This window comes from Talpa occidentalis, unplaced genomic scaffold (genome assembly GCF_014898055.3).
Source record: "Talpa occidentalis isolate TD23 unplaced genomic scaffold, MPIMG_talOcc4v2.1 talOcc4.16, whole genome shotgun sequence".
Taxonomy (NCBI): domain Eukaryota; kingdom Metazoa; phylum Chordata; class Mammalia; order Eulipotyphla; family Talpidae; genus Talpa; species Talpa occidentalis.
In genome coordinates, this window is record NW_023601653.1 from 56,988,181 (window position 1) to 57,011,020 (window position 22,840).

The following is a 22,840-nucleotide window of genomic DNA, read 5'->3' on the forward strand; positions in this document are numbered from 1 at the left end:
TTTACAGCAAAGCATATATTCCCACTGCTCTGTTGCTGTAGACATTTCAAGGAGATTGGTATGTTTCAATAGGTTTCCTGTTTTTTTCTTCAAAAGAAACAGAGTGTATGAAAAATCCTAGGCAGATCATTAAAATTGTAATAATATCCCAATGTGAGAGATGAAAGAGAACTCTGCCTCATGCTGGATTTATTTTTAGTATTCAATAGTGTGTTTTTTGTACTTGGATCAGGTCATCCTAGGAGGAAAGGATCACATTAACATTGGTGTTTGCAGTGAGATATAATATTATCTAGTGGGACTGCTGCCTTTGAAACACAGATGAAAATGAATGGAGGTGATCCTGCATCAAATCCCATTTATTGAAACCAGCCTTTTTGGTCAGTGATGTGGCTGACAATTTAATGTAAACTCACCTCTTTTTTTAACAATTTATTGTCCAATTTCAGATAGTAATCCATTGCAGGCCCACAAGCAAAGTATACATCATACTCATCCAGGAGTCTTAGAGTCATAACTTATTTGCTTCCACATCAAAAGAGCCCTAATCTCCCTCTCAGAATTTTCTAAAAATGCAAAGTCAATAGGGATAGATATCCTATGTGATAACAAGAGGTAGCTCAGTTATTGATAGCTGTTATTTCAAGGGAATCTTGAGGCTGCTGCTCTTCCTCTTTGCTTCTGACTTTTTCAGTTCTTCCATTTCATTAGGGCCTCATTGAGTGGGATTTGAGGAAGACATTGGTGGCAAAATGAAGTCATTAATTTCAGTATTTTGCGAACTTTGGACGAAGTTGATGAGGAGGAAGTTTTAGAAATGATCTAGAAATTAGAAATTTTCATTTGATTTCCTCTACCATTGATTATGATTAGTTTTGAATATCCACATAAAACTGTATTTTCACAATGACCATTAAAAAAAATCACACTAGGGCCTCCCTGGTGGCGCAGGCAGTTGAGTGCCGCACTGAGAATCTGTCCGCAGCCTCTGCAGCGCGGGTTCATCCCTGACAGCCAGCGAGGGTCCACATGGTGTGGCAGACCTCTCCTGTCTCGCCTGCTGCTCCCCTCAGCAGTGTGTTTCAGTCAGTCTGCCTGTTCTGTTCCCTCCTCTGTCTCTGGTGGATCCTCTCACCCTCCCATGCATCTGGACTGTACCCCAGCACTTGTATGAATAAAATAAATCTTTTAAAAAAATTACACTATTCAAAATGTTAAAGACAACACCCTTTTCACTAACTCTGTGATTTAGTGCAAGATACTACTCAGCCTTATTCCCTTCTAGTGTAGTAGAGAAGATGAACTGAGATAGGTTAATGAACATGTTTATGATTGTGCCTGTGCATGTTAAATATAAGTATAATGTCTATTACATAATTTAACTATAGGACTAGAGAAAAGTCACAAAAATGTATGTCCTTTTAAATACAGAAAGTTGATGAATCTCTGTTAGATCTTTAAGATTAGTTAAATGCTGCAGGTTTCAGGTCTTAACAACAAAAATTTTTTCCTACAATAAGTTCACCACTGAAAGTACAATTCTTTCCTCCATCACACAATTTAAAACTTCTATTTTCTGATTCTAAAACAATGTAGTATACAGACATTGATTTATGCACACCTGAAACTATAATATCATGTTATAATGCAATTCCATCAATGAAAAGAAAGTTTGTAGAAAGCAATATTCACCAGGGTGCTTTAATAACCTCCCCCTTTCTTCCCCATTATCTGTACCTTCTGCGGGTTCTGACAGTGAGAACTTGAAATAAGTCACATATTTGTGTAACTATATTTTTCTCTCAGGAACACCAATTTTATTTAATCTAAAATACTAGAATTCTGTTAAATAATTTTTATAATCAACATTGCAAGCCATGGAAAATGATCTCTGAAAAGCTGGAAAATGTTCCTTAGCTGAAGTATTGCATCTTTAAACTTTTAAAGCATGTGTGTATATATACCCACATTAACCTATTTTTCAAAGGTTTTTATTTATTTTTAAAGATTTATTTATTTATGCATATAAGAACTGGGGTACAGGCCAGAGATGCGGGGGGTGTGAGGATTCACTAGAGACAGAGTGGGGAACAGAACAGGCAGACTGACAGAAATACACTGCGGAGGGGAGCAGCGGGCGACACAGGAGAGGTCTGCTGCACCATGTGGTTTCTCCCTGGCCATTTGGGGATCGAACTCGTGCTGCAGAGGCTGCGAATTGCTTCACAGTGCAGTGCTTAACCCCTTGCGCCACCAGGGAAGCCAAAGGCTTTTATTTTTTAAAATATATCTTGCTAGATTGTTTTCTATACCAGGCACAATGTTTTCTTCATTTCGTATTCTTTTCTTCTGCAATTTTAATTAGAAATATTTAGTGCTTATTATTCTGCTTTCCATATGTCTTCACATCTCCCTGTTTTGTCCTAGTTGCTTCATTCTGTGTCATTTATGTGTGTGCATACATGTGTTGTGTCCCTTCAGCGATGTTTTATTTTCAGTTTAGCCTACTGATTGAGATTTTGATATCAACATTACGTTTCCTTCCTATAAATTTTATGGCATATCTGTCATTTTTAGCAATCTCTTTGATGTATGATGATCTCTATTCCCTTCATCATATTTGTGGAGTCATCCTATGCTCAGCAGCTACAGTGGCAGTCTTTACAGTTTCTGGATCTCCTGTCTCTGCTCTCTCTTTAGTTAATGATGACTTGCTTTCAAGCATGTTTGGCCATTAACATGATGAGTTTCTTTCCTGATCTTAACTGACAGGTGTCATTTGTGCCTATGTTAAAAATTTGAGAAATTGTTCTGTAGAGGATTTCCTTCTCCTTTTCTTTTAAATCCCTTATATCATTGTTCATTTTTGAACAATATTTGATTTTCTTTTCCTTCCAGGTATCCCAAGTTGGGACTTCCTCAGTTCAGCATGTGACATCTAGGTCCTTGTTATAAGACTCACAGTGGCCTGAGGTTGGCTGAAGGCTGAGTTTCCAGGTAGTATTGTAGCCACCATCTCAGATGTAAGCTCATCCTAGATGTTTGCAACCAGTCCTGAACCAAGTAACTTTTTTAAAAATGAGAGTATGCACTTGGCCAATGTTTTTATTTTTCTAAGGCTAGCAATATTTCAAATAGTATGCTGTTTTCAAACTTCAGTTGTTCTGTGGAGGGATGTTTCCTTGAATTATTTAATTGGGAATATTGCCAGAGGCAGAAATCTGTTATATGCGATACATATGCACACCTCACAAACAACGCAAGTGTGCTTTGCCTTAATATCTGTGAGTATTGAGTAGGTGTTTCAGTAAGTACATACAGATGAATGACCCCTTTTTCTCTTACTATTTTATTTTTATTTATTTTTTTTAAAGAGGCACGTATTATTTATTTATTTATTTGTTTGTTTTGTTTTACACATGCACTGGGTAGTCAGAAGCGCGGGAGGGTGAGAGAATTCACCAGAGCCAGGTGGGGAGCAGAGCAGGCAGAAGGACCAAAGTACACTGCTGAGGGGAGCAGCGGGTGGCAGGATTGGTCTGCGCGCCATGTGGGACCCTCCTCCGGTGGCTGGGGAGCAGCCAGGGATCGAACCGGCGCCGCAGAGGCTGCGGGCAGCTTCGCAACCCAGCACTCAACCGCTGCGCCACCGGGGAGGCCCTTTATTAACATTTTAAACTATAATACTATCTCAGCCTTTTTTAAAAAGATTTATTTATTTATTTATACAGAAGCGCGGGAGGGTGAGAGAATTCACCAGAGCAAGACCGGGGAACAGAACAGGCAGACTGATGATACACTGCTGAGGGGAGCAGCGGGCGGCAGGAGAGGTCTGCGCGACATGTGGCATGGCCGGGGATAGAACCAGTGCTGCAGAAGCTGCTGGCAGCTTTGCAACCCAGCGCTCAACCGCTGCGCCACCGGGGAGGCCCAATACTGTCTCAGCTTTGTACCAAAGTCACGTTTTAGAAATAAACAGGCATTCGATATGTTTTATTATTTTGCTTCATTTTATATATATATATGTGTGTGTGTGTTACATATTCCAAGTATTTCATTTATCTTTGAAAATGGAAACATAGGATCAAAAATATATGTGGGAAGAATTGTTTGTTGGTTACTTCCTAGAAAACCTGGGCATGCTTTGCCTAATTGTTTATTAGCATTGAGAAGTGACTTTGGTGAATATTTGTTAGATAAAATGACATCATCAATTAAAAAGGAGGAAAATGAACATCTAGAAATAGAAAGATAGGGAAATTTATTGGATGAAACTGAGGAGCCTAAGAAGACTTGGACTATGAGGATAAAAGGGAGAAACAAAAACATATATTTCGAGGCATCAGACATCCAACAAACTGGGAAAATTTAAGAATGTAAATGAGCTCTGATCTCATTCTGGAGAGATGGGTAATGTTCTCACAGGTGGTCCAGGGCTTATAGGGCAGAATAAATACACCATGGACTTCTCAGGAATCAAGCCAGTTTACATCAAATGGCAGTTTGAAACCCTAGTAAAACTAGTGAAGTATTTCACATATGAAAATTTGCAAGATTACCAGTTTCTGTAAAATAATTATGCCCACAACCCTTTAAAATAAAAAGTATCTTTTGACTGAAATGAACTGAAATGACACAGACGCAGGTACACACACACACACACACACACACACACACGCACACAGCTTGCTCTACTATACTTCAGGGTGGCACAGACTCATGTTCTGAGAGATCTGCCTTTTATTTTTAAGTATGTGAGAATCCCAATGAAATCATACATTGATATAAAAAAAGAAGACTATTTATTAGAAGAGATAATCAGCATAATTTATTCATGAAAAGTTTGGCAGAATTCATCATCTGTGATTGGTACTTTTTTTGGAGGGTTATTATTGACTCAATTTCTTTAATCAACATAGTCCAGTTTAATATTTGTTTAATTTTCCTTGTAGAAGTAAAGAATAAGAAAAATAAAAGATTTTATTTACTTTCAAAAAGAAAAGGGAGCAGTTTTATAATCTAGGAGTGCAAATTTTAATTTTTTTTTTTTTTTTTTTTTCAAGTTTAAAAACCCATGTATTTTATATGTGGTTTTTTCATATCAAAATTTGCCAATTATCTTTTCCATATTTTTTTTTTTTTTTTTTTTATAAATTTTATTGTTATATTCCCCATACAATTGCCGCCCCCCATTCTGACCCCAATCCCTCCCCTCCCGCCCCAGCCCCCCTAAAAGTGTCTCTGGTTCATAGTTTTTTGTTGATTTTGATTTTCACTTTCTTATAGTTTTTCATTTTCCTGGTCCCTTATTTAAGTTTTCTAGATTCCTGCTATGAGTGAGACCATCCGGTATTTTTCTTTTTCTTTTTGGCTTATTTCGCTGAGCATGATCCCTTCCAGCGCCATCCATGTTGCAGCAAATTGCATGTGTTTATCTTTTTTGAATGCTGAGTAATATTCCATGGTATATATGTACCACATCTTCTTGATCCAGTCATCTATTTTTGGGCATTTGGGTTGTTTCCAAAGCTTAGCTATTGTAAACAGTGCTGCTATAAACATAGGGGTGCAGGTGTTCTTTGGAATTGATGTTTCTGTGTCCTTTGGGTAAATACCTAGGAGTGGAATTGCTGGGTCATATGGAAGCTCTATGTTTAGTAGGTCCAGAAATCTCCACACAGCTTTCCACAGTGGTTGGACCAGTTTGCACTCCCACCAACAGTGCAGAAGAGTTCCTTTTTCTCCACACCCTCGCCAACATTTGTTGTTGCTAGTTTTTTTAATATGTGCCATTCTCACTGGTGTAAGATGGTATCTCATGGTAGTTTTGATTTGCATTTCCCTGATGACAAGTGATGTTGAACATTTTTTCATATGCCTGTTGGCCATTTGCATTTCCTCTTCAGAGAAGTTTCTTTTAAGCTCTTCTGCCCATGCAAATTTTAATTTTTCTTTCACCTAAAACAAGTTCTCAAAATATATTGGGGTCTGTTTATGGGAAATTATGGTACAATTTGCAATTGTCTTTTTGAAGTATTAATCATGACTGTAACAGTTAAAAATTTTAATGGCTCTGATAGTACCAGTTATGAAACAGTCATGTGCTAAGTCCCAAGGGATTCAGGGGTGGAGGGGAAGGATGGGGGTAGGGTCAAAACAAGTCCTCTGCTTTTAGTTTGTCTAGCAAATCATGAAAAACAAGTTGAAAATTTTATCATCCATGAAGGGCAAAGAAGGGGCTATTTGATTTGTATTTGTGCATTTGGCTAGGAGATAAATATGCATACATATAGATAGCTTTCTAAAGTCATAATTTTAACAAAGTTTAAAAAAATATGAAGTGAGAGGTTTTCCTGAATGATAGGATTATGTGTAAATTTTACTTTCTTCTTTTTTGTCTATATTTTCTGTAATGAACATAAATTATCTGTTAATAATCATTAAAATTGATTAGTACTATGTAAGTGTTCAACATGGAAACAATGGCTCATTTAGGCAGGGATTAAAGTGTTCCTTTTTAATACAATCTTGCTGCAGATTCAGAGGTGAGTAATAGAGTCCATTTGCATGGAGCCTGTAGTCCAATGGAGGAGGCAATTAAATGAACAATTGCAACAACTGGGGTAAGTACTGGGTTGTAATAAAAAATGCATACATTTTATGAGTTAATAATAACCACAGCTATGTGCTAAGGGTTCAAAAAATGTAATCTTCCTAGTAAATCTTTGAGAATGCATAATTACCACCTACCAATTTTTTTTTTTGCTGTGAGGAAAAAAAGATTTAGAGAGGTTGAATTAGCTCAAGATTGTAGATTATTTGCTGAAGTGTCATGAGATCCGCAGCCTATTTTCAAATGGTTTGGCCAAAGAGTAGTGTGTGTGTGTGTGTGTGTGTGTTTATTGTATCTATAGCTCTCTATATTAGTGTGGTTCACTAATAGTTGTGCTCATTGCACTTTTCTTTTAAACTTACTAGTGGTTCTTTTAAAGTTACTGGTGGTTAAAACCACCAGTAATTACTAGTGGTTTTAAATTTTTGAAACTCCAAGAAGGATTACATAATGGGTAAGAGTTGGGATTCAGGGCCTCCCCAGTGGTGCAGCAGTTGAGCACTAGGCTGTGAAGCTGCCCATAGCCCTTGCAGCACTGGTTCAATCCCCGGTGAGGGTCCCACATGGTGCGACAGACCTCTCCTGCCCACTGCTCCCATCAGCAGTGTACTTCGGTCCTTCTCTCAGTTCTGCTCCCCGCTCTGGCTCTGGTGAATTCTCTCACCCTCTCATGTTTCTGACTGTACCCAGTGCTTGTATAAATAAATAAATCTTTAAAAAAAAATATATATATATTTTAAAAACAAAGAGTTGGGATTCAAATCCAAATATAACACCAAAATCCTTTTTTCACCACTTGGCCTCAGCGCTCTTGTTGTATGTGCCCTCCTTATTCTTTAGCTTATGTATCATTTTACTTGAGGATACAGGAACCAAATATATGGAGGCATGTTATGTAAACCTATGGGGAGGATTGATTCTCTTGAAGCTTTAAAGGTCTATTTTGAAAGACTGTACTCATTTGCACCTTTAGAACAGCTGACTTGTAAATTCTATTTTGTATCATCTTTCTCATACCTGTTCAATTTCACTGATTTGTCATTCGAGAAGTATGAATCACCTAGCATGCCATGTGATAGATGTAGCTAGTACCGAAAAGTTCAAGTTCAAAATACCACTCTACCTTCGAAAGCATTCACAGTGTTGTTTGTAGACACGATGGGAGATATAAGAGCAGAACGACCAAACCAATACAGATACATGAGCAGAATTTCTGATATAGACTAAGTGCTCCAAGGAACATGAAGACAGAAATCAATGTGGTGCTTAATAATCAGGGAATGCTTCACAAAGAATATAATCTAGAGTCATTTTGAAAGATGGTTAAAATTTGAAAGTTTAGGCGTCCCGCATCACCATTTTAGAACAGGGACATTTCTTCAGTAAAGACTGCTTGAAACCAGCAGGAGGCTCCCAGAGGAGCCAGAGGTGAGCTGGGAAGTTCGCCCATGCCAGGCCCCTTCTGGCCTGCAGTCCAGCCCAGAAGGGGAGCAGGAACCCACTGCTGGGGCAGACCGGGCACGCAGAGGAGTGCGAACCCGCATCGCCTTTTTAGAACAGAGACCTTTCTTCAGTAAAGACTGCTTGAAACTGGAAGATGGCTCCTGAAAGAGCCAGAGGTGAGCTGAGAAGTTCGCCCAAGATGCTGGCCAGTACCAGCAACACAGTGTCCCAATGCATATGGCAAATTAGAAAACAGACAGTAGGGAGTAGAAAAACCACACGCAACTCAGCAACTCCTCAGGGAAAAAGCACACCACAAAAAGGAAACCAGCTCCCAGATTGCAACGACAGTAACTTGGAAGAACTTCTGAGCCTTCCAGAAAGAGAATTTAAAATTGCCATGATTAAAAAACTGACAGAAGTCATAAAGGAAAATAATGATAAGGGAAAAATAATCAACGATCAGAAGAATGAAATTGAGTCCCTAAAGAGGGAAGTAAAAGAAATGCAGGAGATCAAAGAATTAATGGAAGTGCTAAAGAACTCTGTGAAAAGCAATGAAAGCAGAATAGATGAAATGGAAGAATGAATAAGTACTCTTGAAGACACGGAAATAAAAAGAACCAAAACAGAAAGGAAAGAGAAGTATGAAGGAAAAAGACTGAAGAAAGACTTCGGGAACTATCTGACTCCACGAGGAAAGGAAATATAAGAGTTACAGGTTCCCAGAAGGAGAGGAGAGAGATGTAGGAACAGAGAAAATATTCAAGGAGATAATTGAAGAGAACTTCCCAAACATGAAGAAGGAGTTGAAAATTGATATACAAGAAGCAAGAAGAACACCAAACTTCCATGATGAAAGGAAAAATACAGCAAGACACATAATAGTAAAGGTCCCAAGAATCCAGGACAAGGAAAAAATAACAAAGCTGACAAGAGGGAAGAAACAGATAACATTCAAAGGAAAACCAATCAGGCTGACATCAGACTTCTCTGAAGAAACGCTACAGGCAAGGAGAGAATGGAGGGACATAGTCAACAGACTCCAAGAAAACAGATGCCAACCAAGAATACTCTATCCCGCAAATCTCTCCTTCCTCTATGAAGAAAGAATAAGGACCTTCCCAGACAAACAGAAACTCCAGAATTTCATTACGACTAAACCCCACTCCAAAAAAAACTACAAGGAGTCCTAAAGGCAGAACCTCAGAGGGACGAATAACAATGAAAGAAGGCCAAAAAAAAAAAAGTTATTAAAAGAATAAATAAATAAAATCAAAGGAAAGACAAACACAATGGCAAATACAGATGCTAACATATCAATATTAACTCTAAATGTAAATGGACTAAACTCTTCAATAAAAAGACACAGAGTCACAGGCTAGATTAAGAAACAAAATCCAACCTTTTGCTGTCTCCAGGAAACACATTTAGCTACAAAAGATAAAAATAGACTCAAAGTTAAGGGATGAAAACAATTCTACAAGCAAATGGGCCAAAAAAGAAAGCAGGAACAGCTATACTTATATCAGATAAAACAGATTTCAAACTCAAAAAAATAAAGAGACCCCAACAGTCACTACATTATGATCAAGGGGACAATACTTCAAGAAGAAATAACACTCATTAACATATATTCACCAAACGAAGAAGCACCAAAATATATCAGACAACTATTGTCATCTCTGAAAATAGACATCAGAGAAAACATATACGTAGTGGGAGACTTCAACACACCACTATCAACAATGGATAGATCAACGAGACAAAAAATAAGTAAAGACACTAAAGCTCTAAATAAGGATCTAGAGCACTTGGGCTTAACAGACATCTATAGAACACTAAACCCCAAAAAATCTGAGTACACATTTTTCTCAAGTGCACACAGATCACTCTCCAGGATCGATCACATACTGGGACACAAGACAAACATTAACAGATACACCAAGATTGAAATCATACCAACCATCTTTTATGACCATGAAGGCATCAAACTAGAAATAAACCATAAAAAGAAGGCAAGGAACTCTCCTACCTCATGGAGATTGAAAACCACACTTCTGGAAGACCACTGGACTAATGAGGAGATCAAAGAAGAAATTAAAAAATTCTTTGAATTGAATGACAAGGAGGACACCAATTTCCTAAGTGTATGAGATGCAGCAAAAGCAGTAATAAGAGGAAAATATATAGCAATAGAGGCTCACATCAAGAAACAAGAAAGAACTCAAAAGAAACAACCTAATCTCGAAGCTCAAAGATCTAGAAAAAGAACAACAACAAAAAAACCCAAAACCAGTAGAAGAAAAGAAATAATAAAAACCAAAGCAGAAATAAATGAAATTGAAACTAAAAAAACAATCTAAAAGATCAATGAAACTAAGAGCTGGTTCTTCAAAAAAATCAATAAAATAGACAAATCCCTAGTCAGGCTCATGAAGGAAAAAAGGGAGAAAGCACAAATAAACAGGATCATAAATGAAAGAGGAGAAATCACAACGGACACAGCAGAAATCAAAAGAATAATCAGTAACTACTATGAACAGTTATATGGAAACAAGTTCAATAATCTAGAGGAGATGGACAAATTCCTACAACTCTACAATCACCCAAAGCTAGATAAAGAAGAAACAGAACACCTAAACAGACCAATTACAAGCAGCGAAATTGAAATGGTAATCAAAAACCTCCCCACCAACAAAAGCCCAGGACCTGATGGATTTACAAATGAATTCTACCAAACATTCAGAGATGAATTAGTGCCTATCCTTCACAAACTCTTCCAAAAAATTGAGAAGGAAGGGATAATACCAAACACGTTCTATGAAGCCAATATTACACTAATACCAAAACCGAACAAGGACAACACACAAAAAAGAAAACTACAGGCCAATCTCCCTAATGAACACTGATGCAAAAATCCTCAATAAAATTTTAGCTATCAGAATCCAACAATGTATCCATAAGATAATTCACCACGACCAAGTAGGATTCATTCCAGGGACACAAGGATGGTTTAACATCCAAAATCAATCAACGTTATCCAACACATCAACAAAAAGAAATATAAAAACCATATGATAATATCAATAGATGCTGAGAAAGCTTTCCACAAAGTGCAACACCCATTCATGATAAAAGTCCTTGAAATTCGTGGGATACAAGGAACATACCTCAACATCATAAAGGCCATCTATGACAAGCCAACAGCCAGTATCATTCTCAATGGTGAAAAACTGAAAGCATTTCCATTAAGATCTGGAACAAGACAAGGATGTCCACTCTCACCACTGCTTTTCAATATAATACTGGAAGTCCTAGCCAGAGCAATAAGACAAGAGAAAGACATCCAAGGAATCCAAATAGGAAAAGAAGAAGTCAAACTATCACTATTTGCAGATGATATGATAATATACATAGAGAACCCCAAAACTCCACAGAAAAACTAATTCAACTTATCAATCAGTTCAGTAAAGTGGCAGGATACAAAATCAACACGCAAAAGTCAGTATCCTTCCTATACACAAACAATAAATTTGAAGAAGAAGAAATCAAAAAAAACAATCCCTTTTATTATCGAAACAAAAAAAATCAAATACTTGGGAATAAATCTAACAAAAGAGGTAAAGGACTTATACAAAGAAAACTATAAAACACTGTTAAAAGAAATAGAAGAAGACACAAAGAAATGGAAAGACATCCCCTACTCATGGATTGGAAGAATAAACATTATTAAAATGGCCATCCAACCAAAAGCAATATACAGATTCAATGCTATTCCAATAAAAATTTCAATGTCAATCTTCAAAGAAATAGAACAATTATTGATGAAATTCATATGGAATCACCAAAAACCCCAAATAGCCAAAGCTCTCTTGAAAAAAAAAGAAGGGAATGGAGGCATCACACGCCCAGACTTCAAACTATACTACAAAGCCATAATCATCAAAACTGCATGGTATTGGAACAAGACCAGACACACAGACCAATGGAATCGAATAGAAAATCCAGAAATAAATCCACAGATTTATGGTCAACTAATCTTTGACAAAGGAGCAAAGAATATGCATTGGAGCAAAGAAGGTTTGTTCAATAAATGGTGCTGGGAAAACTGGGTCGCTACATGCAAAAGAATAAGCTTGACTACTGCCTCACACCATACACAAAAACCAACTCAAAATGGATTAAAGAATTAGACATAAGACCTGAAACCATAAAATACATAGAAGGAAATATGGGCGAAAAACTACGTTATATGCACATCAAGGACATTTACAGACACATCACCCAAAGCAGTGATAGTGAAGGCAAAGATAAACTGCTGGGACTATATCAAATTAAAGAGCTCCTGCACAGCAAAAGAGACAATAACAAAAACAAAGAGAAACCCCACCGAATGGGAGAACATTTTTGCACACAACACTAATGATAAAGGACTGATCACAAAAATCTGCAAAGAGCTGATGAGACTCAACAACAACAAAGAAAATAATCCAGTGAAAAAATGGGCAGAGAGCTAAAAAGAAACTTCTCTGAAGAGGAAATGCAAATGGCCAACAGGCATATGAAAAAATGTTCAACATCACTTGTAATCGGGAAATGAATATTAAAACTACCATGAGATACCATCTTACACTAGTGAGAATGGCACATAGCAGGAATCTAGAAACTTAATTAAGGGACCAGGAAAAAGAATAACTATAAGAAAGTAAAAATCAAAATCAACAAACCACAATGAACCAGAGACACTTTATGGGGGTTGGGGGGTGGGGAGGGGAGGGATTGGGGTCAACATAAGGGGGTCACAATTGTATGGGGAATATAAAAATAAAAATTTATATAAAAAATAAAATAAAGTAGGTCTATATGTGTTGACATGGAAAAAAAATTGAAAGTTTAGACAAGGGCATTTCAGATGGGAACAATGTAAGTGCAGACACACATGAGTATTGTGTGTTGTTGGAGCAACAGAATGACAGAAAGGGTATTATGTGGAAAGCATATGTAATAATGGGATGAACTGAACTGGAATATATTCATTCTATGCGGAGTAACTATTCTTGTTATCACCAGAAAATAATAACCACTGGAAGTTGTATTTATCAGAAGTATTGAAGATGAAGCTTTTTTTTTTTTTTTTTTTTTGAAAATCGCATTCTCTACTTACACTGTGGAGGCATTTTTCAGAACGGCTTTCACTGAGTCAGGTTTCTGTGTCACAATCAGTTTTCAATAAGAAATCCTTATATCTATCAGTCTCAGCAGACTTGTTACCACATCCACTGCCAGGATGTTGTCAAATGGCTTGTCTACCATATCCCTCAGGGAGCCTTATGTTTGGAACAAGGAACTTTTCTCTCATGTTCTTGGTTCTACATGGGGAAAGCTTCAAAGTGTAATGCACCCCACATCTCTTTGCTGTTCCCCAATGAGGGGAAGTGAATTAATATGTCTGGTGATTTGGGAAGAATGGGGTAAGGTACTTCATTCCCTTCCTCTCTTTTTGTTTAGGGAGTCTGTCCTTACAACTGCCCCCCTCTGCCATTCTGGAGGATGAGTGGTAAAGGGGCAGACCCTGTCTCCATTTGAGGTTACTGCAGGGAGTGGCTGAGGGTCTATCTAATTCTGGGTGCAGTATTTAAGCACCTAGTTTACAGATGTTAAGTCACATCTTTAAAATTTAGCTTTATCAATAATAATCTTGCCATATTAGTTTCACTGGCTCACTCCCTTATTCCTTTCCTCTAATTTCTCAGTTGATAGAAAACGTGGGTAGGGAAGTGAGCAGTTGTTTATCAACCTTCTTCAACACCTACCCTCTTAAAAAAGCAGTATTTATATTTTGGAGGTTAAGAACTATGAAATATGTATCTACCATTTCCTTTTCTTCATCACACTTTTCAAAACCAAATTTTTAGTAATTTAGAACAATTACATGTTTTTATAGCCTACATATTTGTGTTTTATTCCTTCCTGATATTATATTTGAGGTTTTTTTTTAAAGATTTATTTATTTATGCATACAAGAACTGGGGTACAAACCAGAAGTGCGAGGGGTAAGAGGATTCACCAGAGACAGAGTGGGGAACAGAACAGGCGTACTGACTGAAATACACTGCTGAAGGGAGCAGCTGGTGAGACAGGAGAGGTCTCCTGCGCCATGTGGGTTGCTCCCTGGCTGCTCAGGGATTGAACTCGTGCTGCAGAGGCAGTGGATAGCTTCACAGTGCTATACTTAACCCCTGTGCAATGAGGGAGGCCCTTATACTTTCTGTAGTTCTAATTTTTGAAATTTATAAAATAGTGAACTATTTCATTATTCGTGCTTACATATTTCTGTAGAGTTAGGTCAAGACTAGATCCTATGATGCTTCCTGAGAGACCAGCAGGATATGGAAAATAAAGAAGAAAAGTTCTTTAGAAGTCACCCAAGATTTCATATAACTGACACTAAGAAGATGGCATCACTATGAGATGGTGAGTCAGTGAACAAGGGGCATCTGGGAGAAATATCCAGAATAAGGGGCTCCAGAGAGGAGCAGCTATGGGGGGATTTCCACAGTTGATGTGAAGAAGGAGGAAGGAGAACTAAGGAATAAAAAGAGAAAGAATTGAAAACGGAGGAGAAAGAGAAGAAAGTAATGTTCCTGAAAAATGGGAAGAAGCAGGTTGTAAAGAGTGTAAACATTGCATGTTTTATAAATCACAAAACAAATTTCAGGAGAATGCTGATTATAAGCCATTATTAGGCAACAATTCTTTGAAAGATTAATTTTATCTTTCATTATTTTTTTTTACCCATTCCAGAAATATTTATACAGCAACCAGTATAATACAACGTTACTTACACTTTGCACATGATAGGCACTAAATCAATCCAATGGATGAAGCTAAGTAGCTGCTGTACTGTGTGGAGTAGTTTTTCCTATAAGGCTTTCCTGTAAATTGGAGGCTGACTCTGAGTGCACAGCATGTGGGTGGTGTCAGCTGGAGCATGTGAGCAGGGAGCATGCAGCCAATCTAGCCCCTCTTCTGGCTGATTAAATAGAAGGAACTAATTCTGTGGTATCCACATCCACATTAGGAACCCTGCCCTTTCCAGGCATATTGTTCAATTTGTTTAGAGAGCATTTCTTTGACTTTAGTCTGGTTGAAACTGCTCCTGCTGCCAGTTACTTGCAGCCTCCTCTTGGAGGCCAGTGGGTGGGGTGTGGGACTAATGGATGCAGCTGCTCCATAGACAGTCCTTGATGGAGCACCTGACTTCTGCCTCCTTCTCACTAGTTTGGAGTTGCTCTAGAACTATGCTGGAAAGGATGGCTTCTACTTGTGCTGCAGCTTTCTCCTCTGCATGTGCCTGACAGCAGTTTGTCCTTCCACCCCCAACTTTTCCATCTGCCTAATTCCACCTGCTTTCTATTTTTAAGAATTTTTCAAATTATGATTCTTTTAATTTTACATCTTGAACTGGAAGTTGATGCTCAACTTAAAAATAAATTGACAAAACACTGGCTCCCCCAGTATATTATTTTTTTTTCTAGTGGACATTTGAAAGATCTTCATTTTTCAAACTGAGTTTATTATTAAAAAAATTAATTCTGATAATAAAAAATTCACTATTGGTAATGGTCAAACAGAGCCTCCAATCAACAAGAACTAAATGGGGACATCAAACTGTAGTGACACAATTCCAGGCAAAGACAAGAAACTTGATATTTTCATTTTCTAACACAGCTACTGTGTAGGAAAAGAGTTTTAATGTCAACAGAGGCTTCAGATGCTCTATTGATCGAACAACTGTTATGTCTTATGCACTCTGCTTGACTCTGGGCACATCTGTGAACAAGATAGATGCCCACCCTCAAAACATTTATAGATGAGTGGAACAGAAAGACACAAAGTACACCCATGTATAAACAATATTGTGATAAGTCTTTTAAAGGAAAAGTACATTACTATGAGGAAGAATAATAGGGGGACCTAATTTAGTTTGGAGGATCAGGAAAAATTAGGGAAATGATGTTTAAGCTGAAGCCTAAGATAGTAGGTAGGAGAATTACATAAGGATTATTGGAAGTGATGGAACAGGAGATCAGATGCCCAATGTGGCAAAGAAGGGAGGAGAGTGGTCCAAGGGGAGGCTGGTGAGCAGAGACCAAACAAAAATCCTACAAGGTGTTGGATTATATCCTAAGAACTGCCAAAAGGTGCCCTTGACATTGACTTGATCTGGTTTATACAGGTGACAGATGATGATGTCCTGGATTGATAACAGCAATGGGCATTGGAAGGGGAAGAATTTGAGAACAAATTTTGTTGAGTTGAAGGGACTTAGTTGTGGTTGTGGTGTGTTTTGGAAGGGGAAATGAAATGATTGATTTATAGGTTTCTTATTTGGGCACTGGTAAGATCAGAAGTTCCATTTATTGAAATTAAAAATATAGAATAGTGCCTGACACATAATCATCACCAAATAAATGTTGATTGTTATTAGTGGTAGCAGTACTAGTAGAAGGAACCGCTACAGAAAGAAATATTTTCCCAGGTGTTGTTTTAGACAGGTGATGAATACTGCTTTTTATATTATATTCTATAAACAAATATTTACAAATTTTCATAATAAGTTAAAAGCAAGTCACAGGATACAAAGATTTCATGGAGGTTTGAATCTGAAAACTCCCAAAATTTATGTAACTTCAGCTATAACCTAATTCAGATTCATATATTCAAATACTTACTCAAATTATGTGTAAAGCTGAACTCTTGCTATTCTTCTTGTGCACAAAATTTTGCTCTTCAGTCTTTCTACATCTCAAAAATAAAAACTCTACTTTTACTATTGCACAAACAAAAAAGAAGTAATCCTTGACTCCTCTATCCTTCACACCAAATGCCCGTCAGCCAATACTTTCACTTCTACCTTCAAAATATTTCTGGAGTCAAATCAATCCTCACAATCCTCCACTACTAGTTACCTTAGCCAAGTCTCCTTCATCACTCAATAGGACTATTGCAACAAATTCCTAACTTGTCTTTCCAATTCCATCCTTGTGCTATAAAGCCTGTTCTCAACATGACAGCCAGAGTGAATATCTTAAGACATAACTCACCTCTTATCACATCATTCTTCAAAAATCTCCTAAAAGCCAAATCTTTACAATGACCTATATATCCATATGTGACCAAACTCTTAAGTCTTCCCTTTCAGGTCGCTACTGAAACTTTACTATTTAGTAACATCTTCCCTGAAGACTGTGTCTAAAATTTCAACTCAAGATTTCAAAGATTTATGTTTTTTACTTAAACAATGACTCAGCTGTTTCACTCCTAGTCCTAAGCATTTAGCTATGACCAAAACCAAAACAAAACAGAACAAAACAAAACAAAACCATAGGTCCACGAGAAGTTGTGTGCAAGAATTTTTTAGCAGCTTTTTTCTCCCCATAATAAGCAAAAACTTGTAGCAGCCAACATGACATTTGAGGAGCAAAATGGAGAGACCATGATATATTGAATATCATGGAATGAACTAGGGTTATATTCAAACAACAAAGGTGACTCCAAAAATATTCTTCTGGGTGAAATAAGTCTTCCACAAAAGAGTATATGTGTCTAATTATATGATACAGAATTCTAGACAGGCATATTAAATTTACAGGGAGGAAAACCAGAAGAGTATTTACCTAAGAGGTGAGTTCAGGGATTGACTGGTGAAGAGCTTGAGGTTAATATTTAGATACATGCATTTGTCAAAACCCAAAGACAGTGAGAGGAAAAAAGAATATAGATACACTATGTATGAGTTTTGGGAGAAAAGTTGAGCTTGATGTCTAGTTTTTACTTGAGAGGGTAATATGATGAGGGCATGTGGATATATGGATCAAGATCACAGAAGAGAGATGTTGGCTTGTGAGGATTATTGGGTATTGTCATCAAACAGATATTACTCAATGCCAGGGGTATGGAAGATACCACAGAGAGAGAAGAAAAAAAGGAAGGTCTAACCTAAATCCTCAGGAATCTCAACATTCAGAAGTTTAGTAAAGAAGCTGGTCTGAGAATGTGAAAAGAGCCGAAGAAGGAGAAGGTGAGTTGATGTCAAGGATTCCAGAAAGGAGTATTTCAAGAAGGGAGAAATAAATGGTAACCCCCTTAAATATGCCCAAAAGATGAAGTTCAAGGATCCACGTTACCTTTTTCCTATAGATCTTCCACCAGCGAGAGGTGAGACTACAGTCCAACGGCAGGTAGTGGAGCAGGGCTGGCGGGCATCACGACTGATGAGACAGCAAGCAAAGAAAATGTGTTTCGAAGACTTTGCTCATCTAGCGCTCCTCCGCCTCCCCAAACACCTATACAGGGTACTCTCAACAACTTTAACATATTACTTGAAAACGTATTGTGAAAGCAACACCACTAGAGAATTTCTCAAAGAGAACAATTTCTCCTGCTATTGTTCTCCAACTATGATACTCTGGACCAAGTTGAAGACAACACGAGTAATTCATGGAAATAGTTTTGGGGAAAAGAAAGTGCATTTTTAACTTATGTTTTCTGATATGGTTGCAAACCAAATACAGGTTTCCCTGCTATTGGGAAGGGGAGTTTCTAGGAAAGCTTCCCTAAGCTGAAACGGGGCACATGGAAGAAGCAATTACCATTCATTCATTTGGGAATAAATAACCTATCCAAATCATGCCAAACAACACCTAAAAACTAAAACGCCACTCAGGGGCGGGAAGAGCGGGCAGGCTATGATGCAGCCTGCAGAGACTGGTTCCCGGAAAGGACCGGGCGCTACCTCTGCTGCTGGGTGCCTATGGCTGGGGCGGCTGCCGCAAAGCCCACTCGCCGCAAAGCCCACCCGCCGCGGTGCCTGCTTTGCGACAGGTCGTAAAAGTAGACACGCTTTCCGGATTTCTTTCCGTTAGTGCACACAGGTGCGGAGGGAGCGTGGTATAGCGGTGAAGCGGCGCGGCCCTGGGACTACCTGGATGCCTTCTGTCCGGTCCTTCTTCCTCTGGCTACTTGACCATGCTCTGGAAGGTAAGATGATGAGGTCCGGTGACAGGTTTTACCTGTAATTTTCCAGAACAGCAGGTTACATTTCTACGGTTCTCTGTGCAAGTGTGAGAGAAAGCTGGGTCATACGAAGTTGTCACTTGTTGGGCAAAAAAGCGGCCTAACACGGGCTGTTTCTTTTGGTTCAGCCTAATACCTGAGTAAGGTGAGTAAGAGTTTATTCCAGAGATGATAAATGGAAGCGATCAGGATTTGTCTGCCCTCCGCCATTAGCATCAATGATCGACTCCTGTGGTCTCGTGCGCAGGCCTGATGGCGGCTCTGGAGTGTCACCGGTGTGGGCATGTGTAGGTGAGCACACCTGAGCGAGAGACGGAGCATTTAAGGAGGGCGGCACCGAGGACGGGAGGTGGCAGGATGTAGGGTAAATAAAAAAGTATCAGACTTTTCTGCCCTCCCGCCATTAGGACTGATGATGGATCCCTGGGGTCCTGAATGCATGCCTGATGGCGGGCCCCTGGAGTGGGGTGTGGGCATGCGTAGGTGGGTACACCTGGGCTGAGAGACTGAGCTTATAAGGGCGGTGTCACCGGGTCGCCAGCAGAACCACGAGAAGCAGAGAGTCAGAGCGAACCAGAGTGGAAGAGAAGCAGAGACCACTGGAGAGCCCACAGAGTGAAGACTTGCTGGGGGCTGGGAGGCCTGCCAGCTGAGTACCTGGTAAATCCTAATAAAGCCTGCTAAAGCCACTGAGGACTCCAGGACTCTCTTCTTTACCCTGTCTGCTTGGGTCCTAGAGAACCTGCACTGGCCCGTTCCTGCCACTACACAGGACCTTGCGCTGGAGAGCATCAGAGAAACGCTAAGAGAGGAAAGAGCGTATAGGGATTCTCAGGGCTCCTACATTGCTGTCTTGTTGCTGCCTTGCTTCCCCTGTGCACTGTTAACAAACCTGTGGAGATGATGCCAAGGGCCCCAAGCCCCCTTTCAAGCTGCCTGAACTGACTATGAACGTACCTGGCCTGGGAGGGTTGCGGAACACGTCCTCTTTGTTGCCGTGAGTTATGGCAGCTAAATCTAATGTTACTTTGTAATGCTGGACACCACATTTTGAATTTTTATCTTCTGTGGCTGCTTTGGTGCATGGTTTCAGATAGCTCGAAGGAAGGTATTTCATCTGGAATATAGTGAAAAGTTTTACAGTTTTACTCATCTCCTCTAGTTCTTTTCTTATGCCTAGGAGCTAAAAGGACAGGATTTCATAGACGCTGACTGTATGCTGCAGAGCTATTTATTTTCCAGTGTGTTCTTAAGGAGTGAAAGCAGCTACTCAGGAAGATTCCCTGGGCTGTCTTGAAGGCTAATAGGGAGGCTTTTATTACTTTTTCAGGCCAGATCTTCAGGTATTTTATAAGGAATCTCGTAAGAGACCAAACTTCCGGGGCTTCATGGTGGTCTCCTAGACAGTCTTTCATTCTTGGCCAGAATCTGCTCTCACGTAGTTGAATTTATGTTTAAACTTAACTGACAACAGCGGGGAGCAGAACAGGCAAATGGACAGAAGACACTGCTGAGGGGAGCAGCAAGTGAGGCAGGAAAGGTCTGCTGTGTCATGTGGGTTTCTCCCTGGCCAGCTGGGAATCGAACCCCTGCCACCAGGGAGGTCCCAGTTAGTAATTTTTAAACATTGTGAGTAGATTCAGTGCTCATTAGACTACATACTGATTTCATGTATGTATACATGTGAAAAAAAGAATTTGCTATAGCTGCAAATAAATATGTGGTATCCTAATTCATAGTTATTCTTGTGTGCACATGTTTTATATTTAAAAACTATTATTGAGAAATAAATTGAAATTGAAGTGAGCTATGTCCTAATAGAGACAAAGCATTTGCAATACCATAGATTTAGAATCCAGGATATATGAACTCTAAAAGGACGTACACAGTTGCATTTCCTTAAGATTGTACAAGTAGTATCTTTTGGAGAATTAGGAAAAGAGAGAAAAGAATTAAGGAAGTCAAATCCTATCTTGTAGTTCTGTAACCAACAAATAAACAGCATTAATGATGGGGTGTTTTATTTCCACATATGTAGAGAATGTAACTGCTCAGACTGTCCTTATTTGTTTATTTTTCTTTGTTGCAAATGAAAGATAATATACAGATATTTTTCATCTTATGTAAAGGGTTGAAGATGAGTCTTTCACTACACTCAAGAAAGAAGAAATTATTTTTAAATTGTTAAAGATCTGTATTGTGGGTAGTGGTATCTGTTATGAAAGGAAAAGAGGAATGTAAAAGTGCTACTGCAGACACCAGTTAGCCTGTGTGTGACTTAGGGTGGTGGCAGGGAAGTGAGGGAGAGTTACAGAGATGGGAGAGGGGAGAACCTGATTTCTGGAAAGTGCCACATGAGTGACCTGACAAAGGGCTGTAGTGGTGTCAATGAACTTAGTGGGACATGCCCATTGATTGCTCAGCCTCCCTGCATCTCCTAGAGCCTACAGCAAGAGCTGGAGCCTTTTCTCTTCCTGCGGGACCAGAGAATTTTTTGAATTCTGTTCGTATTCAGTGTGTCACTCATTGGCTTCCCAGGAGACAAAATCTTGTCCACTTCATGGGACTTGGCTTGGTGCCTGCTTGAGTGTCCCTGTGGATTTCCTCCCCCATGGCTGGGCCGTCTTTCTTTGCTTAGTTCTCCTAAAAGTAAATCCTGAGGTGGAGAGTGGAGTGTGTGTCATTTATTTGGGGGATTATTCCAAGGAACCCTGGTAAGAGGTGGAAAGGTGAAGTAGGGGACAGATGACAGCCAATAAAGAGACTGTAATCAAGCATCTGGAAGTGGAACTCGTTGAGGAAATGAAGGAAACTGTGAATCAGCATCCTCCACCTTGAGGTGAAAGGAACTGTGGCATTTAAGCCCCAGCTCCCTTTAGGTATTGGTGAACACTGCTCCTGGGGGATGTGCATTCTCTCACATTACTGACCTGCCATGTGTGTGGACAGAGAGGCTCTTCCCATCAGAGAGAGGCACTGGGCAGTTGGGAGTCAGCTTTGAGCAGGAGAGTGGTAATGTTTGAGGATCTGTGGCTGACACACTGACAATATCTGCCACTGTTGCCTCGTGTACCACTCAGTCCACTCACATCCCACCATAAGTTCATTCCTTCCTGTCAGTGATTCCAGGTGGCAGACAGTTCTTGAGGGAGACAATAACATGCCATTCCTTTCAGGATGCAATGTGACTTTGATTCACAGTCTTCAGTAAGGAGAGGGCAGATTTAGAAAACTGTAGTTGCCTTTCCTACCCCTATGGCTCTCATTCCATAAGTTAGAGAACTGAAGTGAAGGCTTTGCCAGCTGCTAAATGTATCTACCAAAACAATGCAATAAAGGACTGGGAAGTTGATCACAAGAGGGTTCCTGGCCATAAGATGGATTGGTCCAGACCTCCATTTGTTACTTTGACTCTATAACTCCTCCCCCCCTTTTTTTTTTTAAAGATTTATTTATTTTTATACAAGAACTGGGGTACAGGTCAGAGGCATGGGAGGGTGAGAGGATTCACCAGAGACAGCAGGGAGCAGAACAGGCAGACAGACCGAAAGCACTGCTGAGGGGAACAGCGGGCAAGACAGGAGAGGTCTGCCACACCATGTTGGTATCTCCCTGGTTGGCCGGTAATGGAACCCGTGCTGCAGAGGCTGTGGATAGCTTCACAGCGCTGTGCTGAACCCGCTATGCCACTGGGGAGGCCCT

At 39.3% G+C, this 22,840-nt stretch overlaps 1 protein-coding gene and 1 long non-coding RNA gene across 4 annotated transcripts in view; one reads left to right on the forward strand and one right to left on the reverse strand.

The window, feature by feature from the left end:
- Positions 1 to 363: 363 nt before the first annotated feature.
- On the reverse strand, positions 364 to 18,889 carry LOC129145984 (uncharacterized). Of its 2 annotated transcripts, none has more exons than XR_008552255.1 (3): positions 18,858 to 18,889; positions 18,250 to 18,333; positions 364 to 822 (listed from the first exon to the last, which is right to left on the reverse strand). It is a non-coding gene; the product is annotated as an uncharacterized LOC129145984 (long non-coding RNA). The 2 variants fall into 2 exon arrangements; XR_008552254.1 differs by lacking the exon at positions 18,858 to 18,889 and adding an exon at positions 18,715 to 18,827.
- An 89-nt stretch (positions 18,890 to 18,978) lies between these two features.
- Positions 18,979 to 22,840, forward strand: part of PLCZ1 (phospholipase C zeta 1) — a 214,979-nt gene continuing 211,117 nt past the window's right edge. For both annotated transcript variants that reach the window (XM_054696415.1, XM_054696413.1), the window contains exon 1: positions 18,979 to 19,102. The gene's annotated coding sequence lies outside the window, so the exon portion shown is untranslated. The remainder of the gene's footprint in view (positions 19,103 to 22,840) is intronic.